This window comes from Pteronotus mesoamericanus, unplaced genomic scaffold (genome assembly GCF_021234165.1).
Source record: "Pteronotus mesoamericanus isolate MK-2021 breed Mesoamerican mustached bat unplaced genomic scaffold, CSHL_Meso_final contig_256, whole genome shotgun sequence".
NCBI classification, from domain to species: Eukaryota; Metazoa; Chordata; class Mammalia; order Chiroptera; family Mormoopidae; genus Pteronotus; species Pteronotus mesoamericanus.
Genome location: NW_026555108.1, coordinates 4,070,591 through 4,092,567, shown reverse-complemented (window position 1 = coordinate 4,092,567; position 21,977 = coordinate 4,070,591). Strand labels below are relative to the sequence as shown.

Here is a 21,977-nt window from a genome sequence, read left to right as displayed (position 1 = left end):
TGGATGAAAGAAGGTGAAGGAATTAAGCAAACACACACACACACACACACACACACACACACACACACATATATATATATATATATATATATATATATATATATATAACACACAGACTCAGACAACAGTGTGGTATAGCCACAGGGAAAGGAGGGTGGGGGACAGATGGAGGTGACCATGGTGGAGATGGGGACGGAAAGAGACTTGCTTAGGCTGATGGGTGCACGATGCTATGTGCAGATGGTGCTTTGTTGAGTTGTACACTTAAAACCTGTATGGTTTCTGTGAACCAATGTCATCCCAATAAATTCAATTAAAAAATTTCAAAAAATACAAAAGACAATTTAAGAAAAGTGTGGTATAGCACATCTAATACTGTGACCTCTTCGTTCCAAAAGTATGAATTCAAACATGGCATTCTCTGAACACAACCTTCCAGGTTGCTGGTTCAACTACTCCCTGCTATCACCATCCTTTCAACTCATCAAGATCTCCAGTTCACTGATCCCGCCACCCCTCTTCTTTCTTTCTATTCATCAGAATTTTCATTACCTCCTTCCTTAACCAACTTAGGTTCCATAGCATCACTGCATTAGCAGTATTGCTGAAACCACAAAACTCTTGCCTCACTATGATGTCATTGTTGATAAGGATAATGCTTTTCTGCTCATATAGCCAAAGTCCAACCACTGATCATTCCTACTATCCACTATCTGTGCACCAGTATCTGGTAGCCAGGGATGGGGCAAAGTCATGGAACAGACAGATGGGTTCACTCATAAAATCATGCTATGAACACTGCTCACAAACCCTGCTGTTTCTCTGGTCAATACGCCTTTTTTGTTTCACTCTCTACCACAACCTTTTTTTTTTAAAAAAAAAATAGATTTTATTTATTTTTAGAGTAGAAAGGAGGGAGAGGGAGAGAAACCTCGATGTGTGATAAGCATCCACTGGTTGCCTCTCACACGCCCCCTACTGGGGATCTGGCCTGTAACCCAGGCAAGTGCTCTGATTGGGAACGGAACCAGCCCTTTTGGTTAGCAAGCCCCTGCTCAATCCACTGAGCAAAGCAGTTAGGGCAGAAATCTACCACAACTTTTTCGAATTTTCCTCATCTCCTCAAACCTCCAGAGCACTTATTCTGCAGCTCTACCCCTTTTCAGAAGGGTAGAACCAAAGGGTTATCAGTTTGATTCCAGATCAGGGCACATACCTGGTGGTTGTGGGCCAGGTCGCCAGTTTGGCGCAAGGGAGAGGCAACCACACATTGCGGTTTCTCTCCCTCTTTCTCCCTTCCTGTTTCTAAAAATAAATAAATTAAATATTTAAAAATAAATAAAAAATAAAATTACAGCTTACCTTCAATATTATTTTCTATTGGTTTCAGGTGTACAGCAGTGGGCTTTCTTATCTTAACAAAGAGGTAGGTGTATGACATTCTCTAAGTGGCCCTAAGCTCTAAATGCCATGGTAATAAAATGTAGGCTCACATGTCAGATCTCTGAACACAACCTGTCCAGAGATTTTCTCAAAAGTAAACAAGCAGTAGTCAGGAAATACCATCTCCTGCCTATGTTCCCAATTAGGGGAGATGGTATAATTCCTTGTTCAATAAATATGAACCATCCTTCTATATAAAGGCTAATAAAGGCTATGTAGGACAAGGTTTTTGCATTCATGGAACTTTACTAGGTAAAGAAAGACTATACAAACATCTCTAATAGGTGACATGTGCAGTAACTTTTTAAAAAGACTAGTGATTAATGACAACAATTTTTATCACTTCCCAATCTGCTGTGAGGAACTCTGATGGCTGTCAAAAAACTGTCACTTCCTAAGATATGATTTAACAGCATGTGTTTCTTGCAAGCCCTGAGACTATTCACAGCTAGAATTAGGAGTGGGTGAGCAGAGACATGTGAAGTTAGTCCTCACTTACTAAAATGCTTTTCAAATTTCAACACATTTTACTTTTTGAAATGTTTTTCAATGGAAGAAACGCCTTGGAAGTATTTGGTAAATTGTTATCTGCACAAATGTTATGGTCAGTGGAAGGTATCTGATGCTATCAGCTTGCTGAGAAACAAAAAGGGAGGAAAAAGAAAAAATAGGTACTGACATATTCATGCCTAGGGTTCAAAACTTAGCCCTGTACTACAATCTCCTAGGGCATTTTTTAAATTAACATATTCGTGCCCTCCCCACTCAGACTCTCTGGGGTTCAGAGCCAGAAATCTGCTTCTTCATATCTCCTCAGTTGATTCTGATGCACTACCAGGTTTGGGAACCAAGTTAGATCATTTAGATCACTCACTATCTATGACCCACAAGAATTTCTATATTACAGGATAGCAAAAGAAATGATCGATTTCTTTCTACAAATAAGACTTCTCGAGGCTAGCGGGTTATTGTTAAATAAAATTTACTATACATTTGGACTGTATTTTAAGTGTATTATGCACTTTGCAATGTATCCATGTCCCTTGCATAACGATTGTATATGCCTCATTTATATATCCACTTTTTAGGACTTGGAGCATAATTTTTAACTACTTTAAATGACTAGAGATTTATAGTTCCTATATCTTTGCTTTTAATGCCACATTGTTGATTATATCTGTGATTTATTTGATGCTGAGTCTTTGGTCAGGAATACAACCCCCAATTACAATCTTGCCCCTGTGGGAAAACGATCCATTTTATGACATGGTTTCCAGGAACATCACGGTGGTAAAAATCAGGGCCTGCCTGTACAAGTGCAGCTCACTTTTCACAAAAGATATGTTCCTGAAAAGTGGTATCAACTGCATTTCTATCCGTCAAGTCCTTTAAAACCTATCAAAGACCCACTTACGCTAGAGAAACCCCGTAATGAAAAATATCTTTAGAAAATTAAAGCTCATCCTTATTTTATTTGCTCTGCAATTTTTAATTTAATACAAGGTGAGCTCCTAAAAACAGGGCCCACTAATATTTAAGTAGAAGCTAGTCTAGACTACAGTACAAATGCCATTTTTCGTGAGTATCAAACTGCAGATTGCATACTTTGGAGTCAAAACTAATCAGTGGAGCTCCTGTCCAAGATATCTTTTGCAGTGCTATGCATTAATCTGGTAAAGAATGTGGATGGCAAGCCTGTTTCTTTTTACTCTGAGGTTTAAAAGGATCAGAGTACTGACGAATGCTCACACCAAGTTCCTGTGAGTGAGTGAAAATGGCAGGTGTGAGGAGCCTCCTTTTGAGAAAAAGAAATGCAAGCACAGATTGATCTGTGCTGTCGTGAGGACTTCTGAACTACACACAGGTCAACTATATACTAGAACCAATGAAAAACAGCCCAAAATTACTTGGTCTCAAGAACACTGCTGCCGGGCTGGGAGGGGTAGAGGAGGGCAAAGGGGGAAACATTGGGGCAACTGTTATAGAATAATAAAAAATAATTTTAAAAGCAGGCAAAAACAAAACAAAACAAAGAGCAATGCTGCTCCAAGTAGCCATTTCCTAGTGCAGAAGAAAGACGAAGTCAAAAAAGTCATGCAAAGGTACTTTGTAAACTCTAAAGTACTAAGCAAATACAGGAAGCAGAGTTCTTAGCTGAGGGTGAGGACATGGGTAGTGGTGTCAGGGGTTTGAGGAGAAAATATGAAAAAAATCCAGGCAAGGGAGGGAGGGAAGCATGAAGGGTCTAAGGTGAGTTTTATGGTCAAAACCCCACGAGACGAGGCAGTGTGGTCACGTGGTTTCCTCCAGCCTCTTGGTGCGTGGGTTACAAACAACAAGCAGGCAGAAAGTTACTAGGCTTGTGATCTTGCCAAGTGAGTAAAAGAAGTGAGAAAAGGCAAGGGAGTTTTATATATATATATATATATATATATATATATATATATATATATATATATATATGCGCTTGCCAGGGGCTGAATTAAGCGGTGCTAGTGGAAAAATAGGAAAAGACAGATTCCTCGATCAGATTGATAGGTGTGGACGAGAAGGGGCCCCATGTTAAACCTGACAAGCTCAGAGGCCTGCGTGGCAACCTTACAAATGGAAGCCTAAAATACCTACATAGGATGGTCTGATATTAAAAACAGTTCATAGTGGGTATGCATGTCCTAGGGCAGTATATTTCTCTAACAAAGGTCAATCTTTACCTCAACTGAGCCTGGTCTGTCTGTTGTGTTTGGCATCTAAGATAACACACCTGACAAACCTTTGAAATAACAAATTTCCTTCCCCCATCACCTACCCCTCAAAGCAGACACCAGAGGGAGACCACAAATCTCCTCATTGTTGTTATCCTATTAATTCTTGAGTGGTAACTATCCTGTATCCACGTATATAAAGCAAGTGTCTATCATTTTACTTTTTATCCAATCCCAGAGGGCCCCCCGCTTCGCTTTCTGCCGCCTCCCTAATGTATCACTAATGGTCTTTTGTACTCCCCTTATGTCTTTGATTCTAATGTATAAAATAAGTAGTAAAACTGCCACTTTCCAGAACATTTTCTCAATCCATTGAGGTTTTGCTTCCCAGCAACTGCCGTCTGTTTGGCTCAAATAAACTCATAAAAATTCATACAGGTTTGGACGTTTCTTACATTGACACGAGATACAGCTAAGATGCACGAGAGGCTCAAAAATGCGTCAACGTGGGTTTTAGTCAGGCAATAGCACTTGAACTGTAGCCCAGAATGCTGCCCCGGTGGGGTTTTAGTGGTCAGCTGTGTAGTCCTGTTTTTCCTCGGGTAACGCTGAGCTACCTGGGAGGGGCAGGCAAGACCTGTCAAACAACAGGTTAGGGGAATTAGAAGTGGAACGCAAAGACGACTTTGCCTACATTGGCAATAGATTTGATGGTGGGCAAGGAGGTGAGTGGACGATGGAATAGATGACTATCTGAATGAGAGTGGGATGGAGATGCACAGTGGGCTCCTAGGATGAGACCAGTACTGAAGACTGGACTCACGGGGCTGGAGAACGAGTATTTTGCTGTATGTGCTTAGGCTCGGCTGTTCTCACCGCCACCTCCCTTACCTTTTGCAGCATAGTTTAAGTCACAAAGTACAATATATACAGGGTCTGGCAGAATTAATGCCTGCTTCGGTGTGGTTGGTAGGGTAATGATACGGGTATAATAGTTTATAGTTTTAATTTGAACATTTCACCTAAAATGTCATGTGGCATGCTTGAGTGTGATATTGTTATGTTACAGAATTACTTGTTTATGATTTTGTAATAAAACATTTTGTAATAAAAAATAAGGTGTGATTTGTGCCAGACCCTGTATTCTAATGATGTAAATAATGCTGGATAACCTTCTTAAGCTATCCCCCACACAAATACATGCACACAACTGAAATGAATTCAGGCACATGGCAGAAGGATGCGGTCCAAAAAAAGTCCTTCAAATTTATCCAAAAGTGATCACTAAAGGCAGGTATTCTCATGCTAATCTGTACAGAATGTAAGACAAAATTGGAGGTTTGAGGACCTGGCTTCTAGTCCAAGTCGTGTAATCTGAGCTTCCCTTTCATCATGTGTAGAAGTAGGTCATGGCACCCTCCCTACCCAATCATAAGGTCTTTGCATAGGAATGAATGTAAGATTCCTGAAGGCGGGGAACTTCAGGGCTCTGCTTGGTAGTTTATCTCTAGTGCTTAGCCGGGCACATAACAGAAGTTTATGAATATTTAAGTCCATGAGTATAGGAAAGTGCTTTTATACAGGAGAGTTCTACACAGATACTAAGCATGGACTCAGCTCCTAAGTAATAATTCACATGAAATAAAAGCTGTTTCTGATTATAGCAATCTCAAGTTTTCTAACATTTTGATAAACATCATTAAGTACCATATCTTATTTCCTTCTAATGAAATAGCTCTGAACTAGCAGTAGCTCTACAGGCATCAGTGCGAGACTTTAAGCAGTTAATTCTGAAGTTATTTCCTGGGCCAGCTCCATGGAGGCCAGAAGCAAAAGGTCAAAGCCAAGAATGACGGAACTTTTTGAACAGTGAAGCTACTTTCTATTGGGAGTATTTAAGCTGGAAGCCGGCTGGAGAAGGCAAGATGAAAAATTGTGTAGTCACATATGAAATATATTGAGTGGTTTAAAAGCTTTTTCCAACTGCACCAAAAATATGTTCCTGCTGTCCCTAATGATCCTCTTGCCTTTTCTACTTGCCCCTTACCATGCCCAGTCAATACCATATATTAGCATCTCTGTCTTCTCTGGTCCATCAGTCTTTCACATTTATAGTTACATGTTTTATTTAACTTCAATGATTTTTATATTTTAGTATTTTCCATTCTGTACTGTACATGATATATTAACCCCTCAAATTCTTTGTTGAATGAATAAATGGAAGAACTTCATCTAGACACCAATATAGTGAGCCTGCCACTTTTTCATCTCCTCCTGTCTTCTCCGCCCTCCTGTCCAGCAGATTTAATGATGTACCATTATAACCTCCCCCTGTCAGTAAGCTAGTCTGGCAAATCTTTGATCCTGGATAAATTCAACCATTCACCCACTCTGAATTTGCACCTAAGCAGCTGAATGTTCCTAGAGGAAATTATCCAACTTTGGTGTTCATGACCACAGACCTCAAATAACTATTAAATTTTTAAACATTTAAAAAAATTTATTTGTAGATAGAGAGGAAGGGAGGGAGGGAGAGAAACATTGATGTGAGAAAGAAACATCAATCGGTTTGCCTCCCACAGGCCCCCAACTGGAGGCCTGGCCTGCAACCCAGGCATGTGCCCTGACCCAGAATCGAACCAGCTAACAGGTGACCCGCTGACCCATTGGTTAATGAGACAACCCCCAACCCACTGAGCCACATCAGTCAGGGCTAAATGCTGCCTGTTTGAAATCTACTGTTCTCTATTAACTTTACTTCCCGGGAAAATGATTTTATATCTTTTTTTCTCTCAAACCTCTCCTACCACTCTACCACTCTCCTCTGCCCTCTACCCTGATCTGATCTTGCTGCACACAGTACTTCATTGATAAGGATACTTACTATAGGAGATGGGCGTTCCCCTTTGCCCCACCACCAAATCTGTCAGCTAATTGCCATCTGCATATATTGTTTTCTTTTCTCTCTTACAGTGGATGAACTTCTCTTCCCGAAAGGCCAGACCTTCCACTTGTACCATTTCTCTCCCCACACTACTTTTTTTCAAAGACTTTACCTCTCCAGTTATCCTTCAGTCTCTCCAAAGATTAGCCTCACGTATTTACATAAAGAAAAAAACACCAAAAACCCCCAAACTCCTTGTCCACACAAACCTCCCCTTCATTCAACACTAGGTTCTAGTAACACTGGCATCCCCTTGAATCTCGCACATGCCAAACCTTCTTGTCTTAGTGTAACGGGGCACAGCCAGGGCCCCCTGAAGTAGGTGATCTGTAACCGGGTCCAGAACTTGGGGTGTGCAAGAAAAAATATAGGATATTTTCACCTCCCAGCCCCGCAGGCTGCCATGTGGGATGGGAAACAGGGAGCAGGGTGGAAGAAACTCATTTTTCATGTCAATAACAGGCTGAGGACGATTGAGAGTTACTTTGAATATCAACAACAGGTCCACTTCATACCTGACCATGTGCAGCAGGGCCATTGAGTCATTTTGCATGTCAGTAACAGGATAGGTTCAGACCTCACATGCAAAGGCGGTTATTTTGCATATCGAGGCTAACCAGGAAGGTTTGCATAAACTTTAACACAGGATGGAACTGGATTGGAGGAGTTCCAACCCCTCCTATAGGAATGATGCTCAGAAAATGGCAGATCTCATCGCCTCCATTTTTGCCACTCACCACCTAAACTTAGCAGATGCATAGGCTCTCCTAGGTATTTTGCTGACAGCAGATGAGAGACAGCTGGTTCTAAGTAGAGCTAAACAAGAGGCCCAGTGCCTCCACGAGAAGGATTGCTAGTGGACACCTGACCCAGCTGGGCCAATCCCTGGGGTAGACCCTAACTGGGACCCAAATAATAGTGGGGGCCTAGCCCCTTTGAAACATTACAGAAGGTGCATATTGGAAGGGCTTAGAAAAGGAGTACCCGAGCAGAGGAGCTCCCCCGGTTGCAGCACCTGCCAAAGGAGTCGGAGATGGGATTGTGGGGAGGATTCTCACTGGGGTTGGGATCCTGGCTCGGCAGCCATACTAGAGGTTTTTGACCATGCGGGTTTGGGAGCAGAGGGGGGGATCCCTTGACCATGCGGCTTAGGAAGCAGGAAAGCAAGATGTAGCAGCCACGCAGGAGGCTCGGCCTGGTTATAGCGTGTGAGCATGAGAGGTCGGAGATTTGTTCCATGCCGTGAGGGAACTATGTGAAGACCATGCGGGAAGCAAAGGGGAGAAAGGACTCTTGCTAGTGGGCCATGAGAAGGTGCCGCGTGGTTTTCAATTAAGAAGTGGAGATTGCGGTGACACAGTGGATGGGGCTGGGAACAGCGAGAGGTCTGCGTAGCTGAGTTCGGACTTCTGGTCTTTTTCTTCTGAAGGATGTTACCCATGACTGGCCTGACTGGGCAAAGAGGGGAAGGCAGGACTGTGTGTGTGTGCTGGTGGGTGTTCTACAGGGATTTTGAGATTTAAGGGCAACATTTAGCCATTAATCAAAACCGGTATACCTTTTGAATAAATAGTTCCTTCCCTTTTCACCAAGCTCTGCCATGAGAGCCATAATTTTTAAGGGTGGCGGGAAAATGAACCTAGAATGGAGGGACCCTGGGGATGGGGGGGCGTTATTCCAGTAATAGCATCTGGGGCTCTCCCCCTGCCCCGCCCTCCCGACAACGGGTCCACATTCGGTAACATTAGGACTTTGCACTTAGAACAGAATCCCAGCTGTGCTGCTCACAGTGGCCTGGAAGGCCTAGATCCTGCCTTTACAACCTCATCTTGCACAACTTTCCACAGCTTACTACTTTCCGGTCACACTGCTCCTTTTTGTTTCTACAATATTCCAAGATCTTCCTTGCTTCATGACCTTCACACAAGCTTTCTCACTACTAGGTGAGGAACACCCCAATCCTTCTCATTCATTCATTCTTTACCCCACCTCCTAAGGAGGCCTTTTGTGCTCATTCTAATTATAGCAGGTCCTCCCTCCCTTCTTCTCTCACAGCACCCTTCCTAAACTCTTTGTAAACACACATTTACTTGTATATTGGCTCTCTCTGCCATTAGATTATAAATTACCTCACTGCCGAGGACACTGTTTTGTTCGCTTTCAAATACCCAGCATCGAAGACACAATACCTCACATAATCTATGAGTAATTTAATAATATCTTTGAAAGGAATGAATAAATGCCCATCATTTCCTTTTGATCTTCCTAATATCCTATGAGGTAAGATGCTATTATCCCATACTATAGGTAGAGAGTCACAAAGTAGTAGAACCCAAGTCTTCTTACTGCAAATCCAAAGTTCTTTGTATTACACTACCTCGCCAAATAGGCATGTTCTTCATTGTTCCAAATACAAATACTGTAATAAACTCACTGATTCACATTTCCCATAAAAATGGAGCAACTTCAACTCCAGCTCTTCGGTTTAAAGAATTTCTGAGATAACTACTACCTCTTTTCTCACCTTCAGGGGGAAAAAAAAAGACTATCACATACTACAAGGAGACAAAGGAAACAGGTTTGGACATTCCTTTTACTTATCCATTTGATAGCATATAATGCTATTCTACCAGGAAGGTTGCTATTAGCCAATACAAGTAAAGAAATAGCCTTACTTTATAAATCTGTAAGTAGGTTCCCAATATCTATTCCCCAGATAAATAACACAATTGCATTTTTTATGCAAGGTAATAGTTACCATTTTCCTACTGACTCTGACAGTTGGACTAAATAGACCGGGTTATAATTTAGGAAGCCTCACATTTATATGCACTCAAAATTAACTGAAAACATTTCAGGAACTATCACATGCCTTCCCTAATGTTCCACTTCATGAGAATTCAAAATATGACTAGCATTGCATTGACATATGCATTCTGATACATTTTTATATATAAAAGTAATAGTTACTACTTGTTGAGAGCCCACTATCTACCAGGCACTATTCTAGGAACAGGAAATACTCCTTGCTCACATTGAAGTTTATATTCCTTGGTTTCCTCAGGTTATTTACTGGGTTTTAGATTTTTCTCAATAGAATTTTTACTGAGGTTGAAAATAGAAGTAGAAAGACATTTATTAAGGGTATCTACAATTCTAACACCAATTCCAGTGGTAGGTTCTTTCCATACACCACGTAATTCTCCATGACACCAGTGGTGTGTCCTACAATTTAACTCCATTCTGACACTGTCTACCTGAGATAACGTCAGATCCCACAGATTAAGGGCTCAATTCTACAAGAATGCCGCCCTCTCCCCCACTTTCTGATGCCAAATATAAGTCCAGTTTGTCGCTTGTGCTTCTGACCAACCTGCTACAGATGAGATGTTCGAACAGCCTCCTCAGGATTAATTTTCCAGAGTGGCTCACAGGACTCAGAGGAACATTTTACTTACTAGATTACTATATTTGTTTAAAAAAAGGATATAACTCAGGAACAGCCAATGGAAGAGATGCACAGGGCACACAGGTTCCATGTCCTCTCCCAGCCGGTGTCCTGGAACCTCCATGTGTTCATTGCCTGAAAGTGCTCTGAACCCCACCTGCCCTTTTTTGGATTTTTATGGAGGCCTCATTACATATGCAGGACTGATCAAACCATGGGCCATTGATGATTGAAACCGTGGGCCATTGATGATTGAGCCCTAAGACTTGTCCAAAAGTCACCTCGTTAACAGAACAAAAGGCACCTAGATGCCTCTCAATATCCGGGTATCTTCAGCAATTCTCTGCCTAGCTTCCAGTACATCTCATAGTATTTTCCAGCAATATTTTCATCTGCCCCTGCCATCTTGCAGTTTCAGCTCAGAGAAGAGGCTTTGGAATCGGGGCTAGGTTCCAGTCTTGGCTGTGACACTTAATTGGCTTTGCTGCAGCTGGCAAGCTACCCTCTCTGAATTTCGGTTGCTTCCTCTGTGACATCTTCACCCCGCAGTTATAGCACTAGTACAAGACTGGACCTTGACCAAGTTCCTGCCCTCCCTCAAAACCCTTCAATAGTCTCCCGCTGCCCCGAAAATAAAGAGCGAAGTCCTCCTCAAGGCTTCCGGAGCTCCTGCACGGTCTCTTGTCTGCCTGCCTGGCTGACCCCTTCTCATCCCGTGTTCCCTCTTCCCTTCTCTAATCCCGCCACTCTGGCCTTCTTTCAGTCTCTTAAATTAGGGTTACCAGATTGAGCAAATAGAAATACTGAATGCTCATTTACCGTAAATTTGAATTTCAGATAAATGCCAAATACAGGGTCCAGCAGAAGTAAGGCGTGCTTGAGTGTGGTAGGTATGTAACGGGGCACAGCCAGGGCCCCCCCAAAGTGTATTTGTAATGGGGTCCAGAGATTGGGGTGCCCAAGAAAAATATATTCTCTCCACCCCCAGGCAGGCCACCATGGGGGATGGGAGCCTTGAGCAGGGCCACTGAGAGTCATTTTGTATGTCAATAACAGGATAGCTTCATTCCTCATATGCAAAGAGGGTTATTTTGCATCTCACCAAATCTAATCAGAAAGGTTTCAAAGACTTCTTACAGAACGTAACTGGGAGAGAGAGAGGAGAGACAGGGGCCTGCAGGAGAGACAAAGGGACATCGAGGTGACGCTGCGGATGGTGCTGAGACCCGCGAGAGGCCTGCCGAGCCGAGCCCAGCCCCGGACTTCTGTTCTTTTTTTCTTCTGAAGGACGGTACCCCTGACTGGCCTAACTGGGCAAAGTGGGGAAGGCAGGACGGTGTGTGTACTGGTGGTTATTTTGAAGGGATTTTGAGGTTTATGGGTGACATTTAGTCATTAATCAAACCTGTATAACTTTTGAATAAATAGTTCCTTTCCTTTTCACCAAACTCTGCCATTCAGAGCCATAATTCCAAGGGCGGCGGGCAAAGGACCCACAACCGAGGGGTCCCGGGGATGGGGTGGGTCATTGTTTCGGTAATAGCATCTGGGCACCACCCCCACGGGTCCTTTTGTTCAGTAACAGGTAGGGAAATGTGAGTGTAATAATTTATAGTTTTAATTTGAACATTTCTTCTAAAATGTCATAGGGTATTCTTGAGTGTGCTACTGTTATGTTACAGAATTACATGCTTATGATTTTGTATTAAGAGTCTGTAATAAAAAAAGAGGCATTATTTGTGCTGGACCCTGTATTTTCTAGTAGAAGTATGCTTCCAAATATTATATGAGACATCCTTCTACTAAAACATCATTCGCTGTTTACCTGAAATTCCAATGGAACTGATCACTCAGTATTTTACCTCCAACTCGATTGAAATGGGCCCTCTCCCTCTTGCAGCAGGGCCTTTGCACATGCTGTTCTCGCTTCCTGATAATGCTCTTTCCTTGCTCTCTTGCGGACAGAGCTGTTGCAAGAAATACATGAGGCAAGATTTATATGACAGTACTTAGCACAAAGAGCATACTCAACGAATACTATAATAATAACGAAAAGCTTTCTCCTCTTTGTTTCTCTTTTACATTATACTAATTGCGGCAGCATCAATGCTTTGCCATTTAAAAGAAGTCCTCTTTATTAGAAGTCTGGTAAATAGCAACGATATATGGAACAAATAGTATTTCCCTTACCGAGTATTTTTACATACTTGATTGCACTTTGGTCTTCACAGTAACACTGTGATATAATGTCAGGGAGGAATCATTTCTCTCTGTCCTTTTAAGTTCTTCTGGCTGGTCTAAGAATTAAATTGACATGAGATGGAGTAACAGGAGACAATCAAACAAACGTTTCAAAATGGGTATGCATCCTGTACACATGGGAGAGACCCAGGAACACTAAGTCAGTTGCCAAAATGGCTGAGGACACCACTTTAACTGACAAAAGAATGTGTTGGGGGTGAGGAGTCAGTTCTGGGAGTTTAACAGGAAAAGCACAGTTAACAAGGGTAGAGCCTTTATGTAGATTCAGTCTTTGCCCTCAGTATCGATAACACTTTCTAGAGATAAGATCAACCCCCTCCCTCTTCCTCGTACAGCTAGAGAGATGCCCTTACAAATGAAGATTCCTCTTACCACTGTAAATATCCTTTAGAACAAGTAATTTCTACTTTTTTTAAATTGAGGTTACATTGATTAATAACATTATTTAAATTTCAGGTGTACAACATAGTAAGTCAATGCCTGTATACTGTTGCATGCTCATCCCTAAAAGGCTGGTTTCCATTGTTACCATAGACGTGACCCCCTTTACCCATTTCACTCTCCCCACCCTCCATCCCCTTGGCATCCATGAGGTTTTGTATTGTTAGTTCCTTTGTTACATATTCATACCATTTTTGTCCTTTTATGTCTCCAGAACATAGAGCGGTGAAAGGAAAGTCTCTTCAAGAGACGGTGTTGGGAAACCTGGACAGCCATATGCAAAAGTATGAAACTAGATAACCATCTTATACACTACACAAAAAGGAACTCAAAATGGATTCAAGACTTGAATGTAAGATCTGAAACAATAAAATGCATAGAAGAAAACATGGACCCTAAGCTTCTGAACATCAGTCTCAGCTATATTTTTGTGAATTTGACTCCAACAGCAAGGGAAACATAAACAAAAATAAACAAATGGGTCTACCTGGTTTTTAGAGCTTCTCCCATGTCCCTCTTTCTTAAAATTAACCAGCCTAAAATAATCCTTATGCCAAAGAGACACATCTTGGTGTGAGGAACTCTGGTCCCCTCCAGTAAACATTAGTAGTAGGATTTTATTCATTTTATAAAGGAAAGAATAATCAGATAAGTTCTCAGTCACAGCTGATAAACAGTAAAAGCTGTAATCAAAGGCAATCAAACTCGAGTTTTTCAGCTGTAACTGCAGGAACAATTCAAAATGGTTTCTAACAGGACACTGAGCTGCTTTTCAGAGAGGACAGACCAAAATGGCAGGTCAGGCAGGTGAAGCATGCCCAGGGGACAGCACTTTGACCTCCCTCTGCATCTGCAGTCAAAGTCCCCCCCACCCCACCCACTCTGGTCCTCAAGAAATCAAAGGACAGAGGCATAACCTGAATCCTTTCAGAAATGAAAAGCCCATTGTCGAAGAAGATCTGGTGCTGAAGCCCCTTACCACCAGCAGCCAAGTTCCAAGGTCCTCCAAAGTCGAACTTGCTCTGCAGTGTCTCCACATATCTGTTTCCCCCAAGTCCTTCAAACCAGCCCTGAATGCCCTGGGTTGGGGAGACAGATTTGGGCTTTCTCCCCATCTTCTCATCTCCTCGTTTGGCTGCCTCTTGAAATAAACTCCTTGTTGTATACTCCATGCTTTGGTGATTGGTCTTACTGCACACAGGGCATATGTGTTAGGTGGGAGAGATAGTAAACTAAGGCAGGGAGGAGGCGGGAGACACGTCTCACCCACTACGCAGCCCTGAGCCTGGTCCGATAAGATTGTTGGGTGTTCTGAATGTTACAAGCAAAGACAGCACAGGAGGAGGGGAGTCCTTGAGACTCTGCGCTTGGAAAGGGAGCCTCTGTAGCAATTTTACTGAGACAAAGAGCCTTTAGTAGCTGAGAAAGAAAGCCTTTGTAGCTGTACCTTATTCCCAAGGTTTAGAAGGGGGAAGAGGAGGGGGAACCTAGAAACTGACCAAAGTACGTAACCCCTCAACCCCAATAGTTGGTGCACTCAGATGAGCCGGGTGCCCACTTGTAGCCTCGGCTCAACTATACAGAGCAAACTTACAACTTTATTTCCTCCATACGTGGGGCATTTGGACTAGCTGGGTGCCTCCTCACAGCTTTGTGCTCTTATGTGTTTCATAAATAAACTTGCAATCTCACTTCCACTACACGTGTTTGTCTCTTCAATTCATCTCTTGCAAGAGAGGCAAGAATGAAGGAGCAAGCTGGGGCGGGGGAGACTGACTTGGGTCTCTCCCAGGTAACAGATGAACTTGCATTAAATTACACAGCCTCAAAAGCAGAAACTCTACAGCTATATGGTATTGTCTCCCTACCCATCATCACTGTGACAGATGTATAAAACTACTACTAACAGTAATAACACTAGTAATCAACATAATAACCGTAACAGCTAACACTTATTGAATACTTTCTGTGAACCAGTAACTTTTCTAAGTGACTTACATGTATTATTTTATGATCATAACCACTCTATGAGGTAGACAGCCTGTTATTATTCCCATTTTCCATATAAACTTTAATCCTCGGTTTCCTTAAGTAACTTGTTCAAGGTCACAAAGCTAGTGTCAGAAAAAATGATTCAAGGCCATGCAACAGCTCTGAAGTTTGAGCTCTTGTTCTCATCACAGTCCAGATGAAATGTATCCATGGAAGTCCTAGCATAACTCTTGCTATGCCATTATATATACACATGCTTACCCCTGAGCAACAGCCTCTTCTGTGAAAATGGCATCAATTACCCTGAAAGGTAGCCCTTCATGTCAGCTTACAGCAAAAGTAATAACTTTTTCACAAACCAGATACATGTTCTGCTCTCATTACCTTTTAAACTGTAGTAGCCTTTATAAAAGACTGGTCTGGCTTGGATGCAGAGTGAAATAAACTGCTCCAAGACTTTGTATCACCAGAATGACATAATTTTTGTTGAGAACTTTTTTCTTTAAAGATTTTATTTATTTTTATAGAGAGGGGGAGAGAGGGAGGAAGAGAGGGAGAGATCCCTGTACGCCACCCACACCCCCCCCCCACAACTGGGGGTTTGGCCAGCAACCCAAGCATGTACCCTGCACTGGGAATCAAACCGGCGACCCATTGGTTTGCAGGCCAATGCTCAATCCACTGAGCCACACAAGCCAGGGCTCTTGAAAACTTTTAAAGCTGTCTCCCTCAATGTCCATTTTAGTGACTCAGATGTTTTCTGCTTTGTACTGTATGTATGTGTGGGTACACACATACATACATATGTATCCACACACACGTACACATATACATATAAACTCTCCCAACCAACCGGATCACCACCAGTCTTGCCAAATGCAACAAACTACAAATAGGATAATTGCTTTTGCATTTTATAATTGCCACAGCAAATTATAAAATGCATAGACAATAATTTGGAAAATTTTACATTTCTCAGAAAACCTTCGCTAGCAGCTTTGGAATCTCCAACTTGCCAGTTCAAACAATAGAACAGAACATGGTGATAATGCAAAAAGGCTTAGCGCTTTATGTATCAAAAAACAACAAAATAAAGCATTACATGAGGTCAAAATTTGTATTAGCTTTTCTCACGCTTGTAACAGGGTGCAACTAGGCCCCCCCAAAGGGGATTTATAATGGGGTCCAGAACTTAGGGTATCCAAGAAAAATATAGGATATTCTCCCCCCACCAAGGCAGGCTGCCATGGGGGATGGAAGACTTGGAGCAGGGCCACTGAGAGTTACTTTGAATATCAATAACAGGCCAGCTTCGTACTGGACGTGGAGCAGGGCAATTGAGTCATTTTCATATCAATAACAGGAGGACAGCTTCACACCTCATATGCAAAGGGTGTTATTTTGCATCTCAACAAGGCTAACCAGGAAGGTTTGCATAACTTTAGCTCAGGAGGGAACTGGGAGGCAGCTTCCCCGGTTGCAGCTGCCAAAGGAATCGGAGATGCGGTCTGGGGAAATATTTGCACCAGGATTTAAACCCAGGCTCAGCAGCCATGCTAGAGGTTTTTTGAGCACGTGGGTTTGGGAGCAGAGTGGGGCTCCCTTGACCTTGCAGCTTAGGAAGCACGGAAGCAAGATGTAGTGGCCATGCAGAGCAGCTCCCCTGGTTATAACACAGGTGCATGAGAGCTCAGAGATGATTTGCTCCACCCCGCAAAGGAACAATGCGAAGACCATGCAGGAAGAAAAGGGGAGAAAGGACTCTTGCTAGTGGGCCATGAGAAGGTGCCATGTGGTTCTGAATTAAGAACTGGAGATCGCGGCAATGCAGCGGTTGGTGCTGGGAACTGCGAGAGAGACCTGCCTAGCCGAACCCCTCACTTACCTTCTTCTGAAGGACGGTGCCCCTTACTGGCCTGACTGGGCAAAGGTGGGAAATCAGGGCTGCGTGTGTTGGTGGGTGTATTAAAGGGATTTTGAGATGTAACGGCGACATTTAGCCAGTATTCAAAACCTGTATAACTTTTGAATAAATAGTTCCTTAACTTTTCACCAAACTGCCATTAAGAGCCATAATTTTTAGGGGTGGTGGGCAAAGAACCTAGAACAGAGGGATTTCGGGGAAGTGGGGGGCGTTGTTCCGGTTCTAGCATCTGGGGCTCCCTACCAACTGGTCCACATTTGGTAACTCGCTTACCAGAAGGGTTGGAATTTGTAAAGGAAACTAAATAAAATTTATGTTGCTTCAGAACACAAGCCTCAGGGTCAAAATAGACCTAAGTTTAAATCAAAACTCTCTTATTTTTAAAAAGATTTTATTTATTTATTTTTAGAGGAAAGAGAGGGAGAGAAATGTTGATGTGTGGTTGCCTCTTGATCACCCACTACTGGGGACCTGGCCCACAACCCAGGCATATGCCCTGACTGGGAATTGAACAGATGACCTTCTGGTTCAAAGGTTGATACTCAATCCACTGAACCGCACCACCAAGGGCCAAAATTCTCCTATTTCTTGTCTGTTATTTAATCTCTTATTAGAGCCTGTTTCTCAACTGTAAAATGGGGATAATATGTACTCTGCAGGTAAATTCTAAAAACTGAATTAGAGTACATGTAATCTCACTTAGCACATGGTAGATCCTCAATGTTCCAAATCCTTATATTCCTCACCCCTGCCAGGCCTAGTGTTGGTGCAGAATGGTTACAGAATCAAGGCGATACTGATCTGTTACATTCAGATGCCTTCTTCCCTCTTCTTTACCATAAACTGCTCGTTTTCTTCTTTGGCATCACAGCAACAGTGTTCATCTAGACTTTGTCACTGGGGTGCCAGAAATAAGAGAACCCAATCTCCGCAGTTTAGGAGGAGGAAGCCATTTGTGCTGGTTTTTAAGTGCCCTTCAGTGGATGGCCCCTTAATTCAAGTTCACTCCACACCAGCACCAACCTTTGCCTTGTATCTGAAAAGAGATCCATCCAATTATGGTATCAATTTAATATTTATCATTTATTTTATTTATAAGGGTTATACACTAATATAAATACTTTAAATAACTATCATTTCTTACACACTCTTTGCCAGACAGTATGCTGAATGCTTGATATACATTATTTTATTTGAATCTTAAAACGGCCTTCGGAGGGAGGTTACTGCTAATTTATTCCACAGTGAATATTATTGATTGTAATTAATTCTTTAACTTTTTTTTTAGATTTTATTTATTTTTAGAGAGAGGGGAAGTGAAAATAAGAGAGGGAGAGAAATACTGATTGGTTGTCTCACACGCCCCTAACTGGGGACCTGGCCTGCAACTCGGGCATGTGCCCTGACTGGGAATCGAACCAGCAACCTTCTGGTTTGCAGGCCAGTACTCAGTCCACTGTACCACACCAGCCAGGGCTGATTGCAATTAATTTTTCCATTGATTTCTCTAAATACTTAGAATATAACAGTAAACGAAGATAAAAATTTCTGACATCATGGAGTTTGCTGTCTACTGTGAGGAGATATCAAAGTGGCTGAATGAACCACAGATTATCACACAGTAAGTAATACAGCCAAGATTTAAAAGCATGTTTGAATAAAACAGAAAACCCCGAAAAAAAAATCCTCACCTAAACAATTAATTTTTGACAAGGGTACCAAAGCCATCCAATGAGAAAAGAACACTCTTTCCAACAAATGATGTTGGGACAGCTGCACATACACATACAAAAGAATAAAGTTGGAACCTTACTTTATACCATATAGAAAAATTAACTCAAAATGGAGCAAAGGCCTAAACATAATAGCTAAAACTATAAAACTTTTAGAAGAAAACCAGAGAAAAGCTTCATGACATTGGATTTGGCAATAATTTCTTGGATATGACAACAAAAGCATAGTCAACAAAAGGGGGAAAATAAGTTGAACTAGATCAGAATTAAAAACTTTTGTGCATCAAAGGACAATAGAATGAAAAGTCAACCCATAGAATAGGAGAAAATATTTGAAATCGTATTATCTGGTAAGGGGTTAATACCCAGAATTTATAAAGAACTATAACTAACAAAAAAAATCCAATTAAAAAATGGCCAAAGGACTTGAATAGACATTTTTTCAAAGAAAATACGTAAATGTCCAAGAAGCATAAGAGAAGATGCTCAATGAGCCACTAATTAAGGAAATGCAAATCAAAACCACAAGGAGATAATACTTCACACCCATTAGCATGACTGTTATTAAAAAAAATAACAAGTGTGGCAAAGATGTAGAGAAACTGGAACTCGCATGGCTGGTAGAAATGTAGAATAGTGCAGCTTCTATGGAAAACAGTCAGTGATACTTCAAGTAATTAAATATAGGATTACAATATGACCCAGCAATTCCACTTCTGGATACCCAAAAGAATTGAAAGCAGGGACTCAAACAGGTATTTGGCCCTGACTGGTGTAGCTCAGTGGGTTGGGCATTGTCCTTCAAACAGAAAGGTCACCAGTTTGATTCTTGGCCAGGACACATGCCTGGGTTGCAGGTTTGGTCCCTGGTTGGGTTGTGTACAAGAGGCAACAGACTGGTGTTTCTATCTCACATCGATGTGTCTCTCCCTCTCTAAAAATAAGTAAAATCTAAAATAAAAGAAAAAATATTTAAAAATAAAAAGACCAAATATTTGTACACTCATATTCATAGTAGCATAGTTCATAATAGCCAAAATTGGAAGTACTTTAGGTGTCCATTGATGGACAGATGAATAAACAAAATGTGGTCTATACATTTAATAGAATATTATTCAGACTTTAAATGGGATGAAATTCTGACGCATGCTACAACACGGATGAACCTTGAGGACAATATCTAAATTAAGCCAGTCATGTAAGGACAAATACTGTATGATCCCGGTGATATGAGGTATCTAAAATAACCAAACTCATAGAAACAGAAGGTAGAATGGTGGCTGTCAAGGGCTGGGGATGAGGTGACAATGGAAAGTTACTGTTTAATGGGCATAGAGTTTCAATTTGGTAGGATGAAAACATTTTGGAGCTCTGGCTGATGTGGCTCAGTGGATTGAGTGCCAGCCTGTGAACCAAAGTGTTGCCTGTTTGATTCCCCTTCAGGGCACATGCCTGGGTTGCGGCCAGGTCACCAGCAGGGGGCGCATTTACGTTTCTCTCCTCTTCCCCTCTCTAAAAATAAATAAATAAAATCTTTAAAAAAAAACATTTTGAAAAATGGATAGTGGTGATGGTTGCACAACACTATGAATGTGCTTAATGCCACTGAACTGTATACCTAAAAATGGTTAAAATGGTAAAATTGATGTTATGTTTTACTAGAGTAAAAAAAACAAACAAAATAAAACAAACAGGCGTGTGACTCTTCAGCTTTTACTCTTATATACTACAGTCCAGTACCTAGTAATTGTTTCTTAGGCTCATTCAGAGAAAGGCTGGTTCAGCACATTCAGGTTTAAATGTAAAATTGTGCTTTAAGCCAGAAGAAGCACACAGAGCACTTGGTGTCATCACAGTGCAACGTGAAAAAAATCATTTATGCAGTTATCAAGCCCAAATGCATTCCCGAAAACCAATTTTAAATGAGCCAGGCTGAATGAAAACACTTAATACAAATAGGAAAATAGCTAACTGGACTGCAAATGATTACCAGGAAGCTGTTTTTAACAATTCCCTCAAACTAGGGTTGAAACCTGTTACATGAGGTTTCCTGATCTAAGCAGAGTCAGATTCTAAATACCGAACTATTCATGAACTTCTCTTGCTTTAAGTCATGAACCCATTAGATGAAAACGCAGGCTGTTTCTGGTACGACATGATTATTTCTCCTTGTTTTTTTTCCTTTTTTATTTAATTCACTGGCAAAATGTCAACATTGGGGGGAGAGCTACAGTATTTCTAAAATTAAGAAACAAAATGTAAAATAGAGTTTTCAGTTAATTTCTTGGTCTGCATTGATTTTTGGAAGGAGAGACAGAACCTAAAGTATTAAGACAGTGGAAATGTTTTTTTAAGCTAAATCCTGTGTGATAGCTGTAATCCTTATATAATAAGCCAATGTTGCCTGACATTGGAAATGGGATAGAATCCAGGTACCTCTGAGAAGGGTCTCTAGGCATTTACATTACTTGTAGCCTTTTTCATTACCACCATCACCACCACCATCACTACCAAACAACTAAGAATTTTATCTACTTAAAACATCAACATTTCAGCCCTTATTGGGTAGCTTGATTGGTTAGAGTGCCATCCCAATATGCCAAGGTTGCAGGTTTGATCCTGATTGGAGCATATACAAGCATCAACCAATGAATGTATAACTAAGTGGAACAACAAATCTATGTTACTCTCCCTCTTTCTTAAATGGGTAAATTTTTTTTTAAATCAAAATTTCTCCCCTTTGCTTCATCACAGTCTCTTCAGTACATCACAATACTAATTATAAGACTACTATTGCTACTAGCTAACACTACATGTCAAGCACTGTGCAATAAGGTTCATAATGCATTTCCCCTTTGATTCTCATCATAACGTGATAGAGCAGATATCTTACTGTTTTTATTTTATAGATGAGGAAATGAAGGAGACTAATAGGAGATAAGCAGTAAATGACAGAGCTGGGATTCAAATCCCAACTTCAGACTGGCAAGCCCATGTCTCTAACTGCCAAGTTGACTACCTCTCTACACTCCTCCCCTAAAAATGAAAAATCATTTTATACCACTATGTTCCAGCCTCAGGCTTCAGA

The 21,977-nt window shown here is 41.4% G+C and overlaps 1 protein-coding gene across 1 annotated transcript in view; it reads right to left on the bottom strand.

Annotated features, from left to right (window-relative positions):
* The window catches only part of EDA (ectodysplasin A), a 299,496-nt gene that overhangs the window by 226,279 nt on the left and 51,240 nt on the right, over positions 1-21,977 (bottom strand). The gene's annotated exons all lie outside the window — the stretch shown is intronic.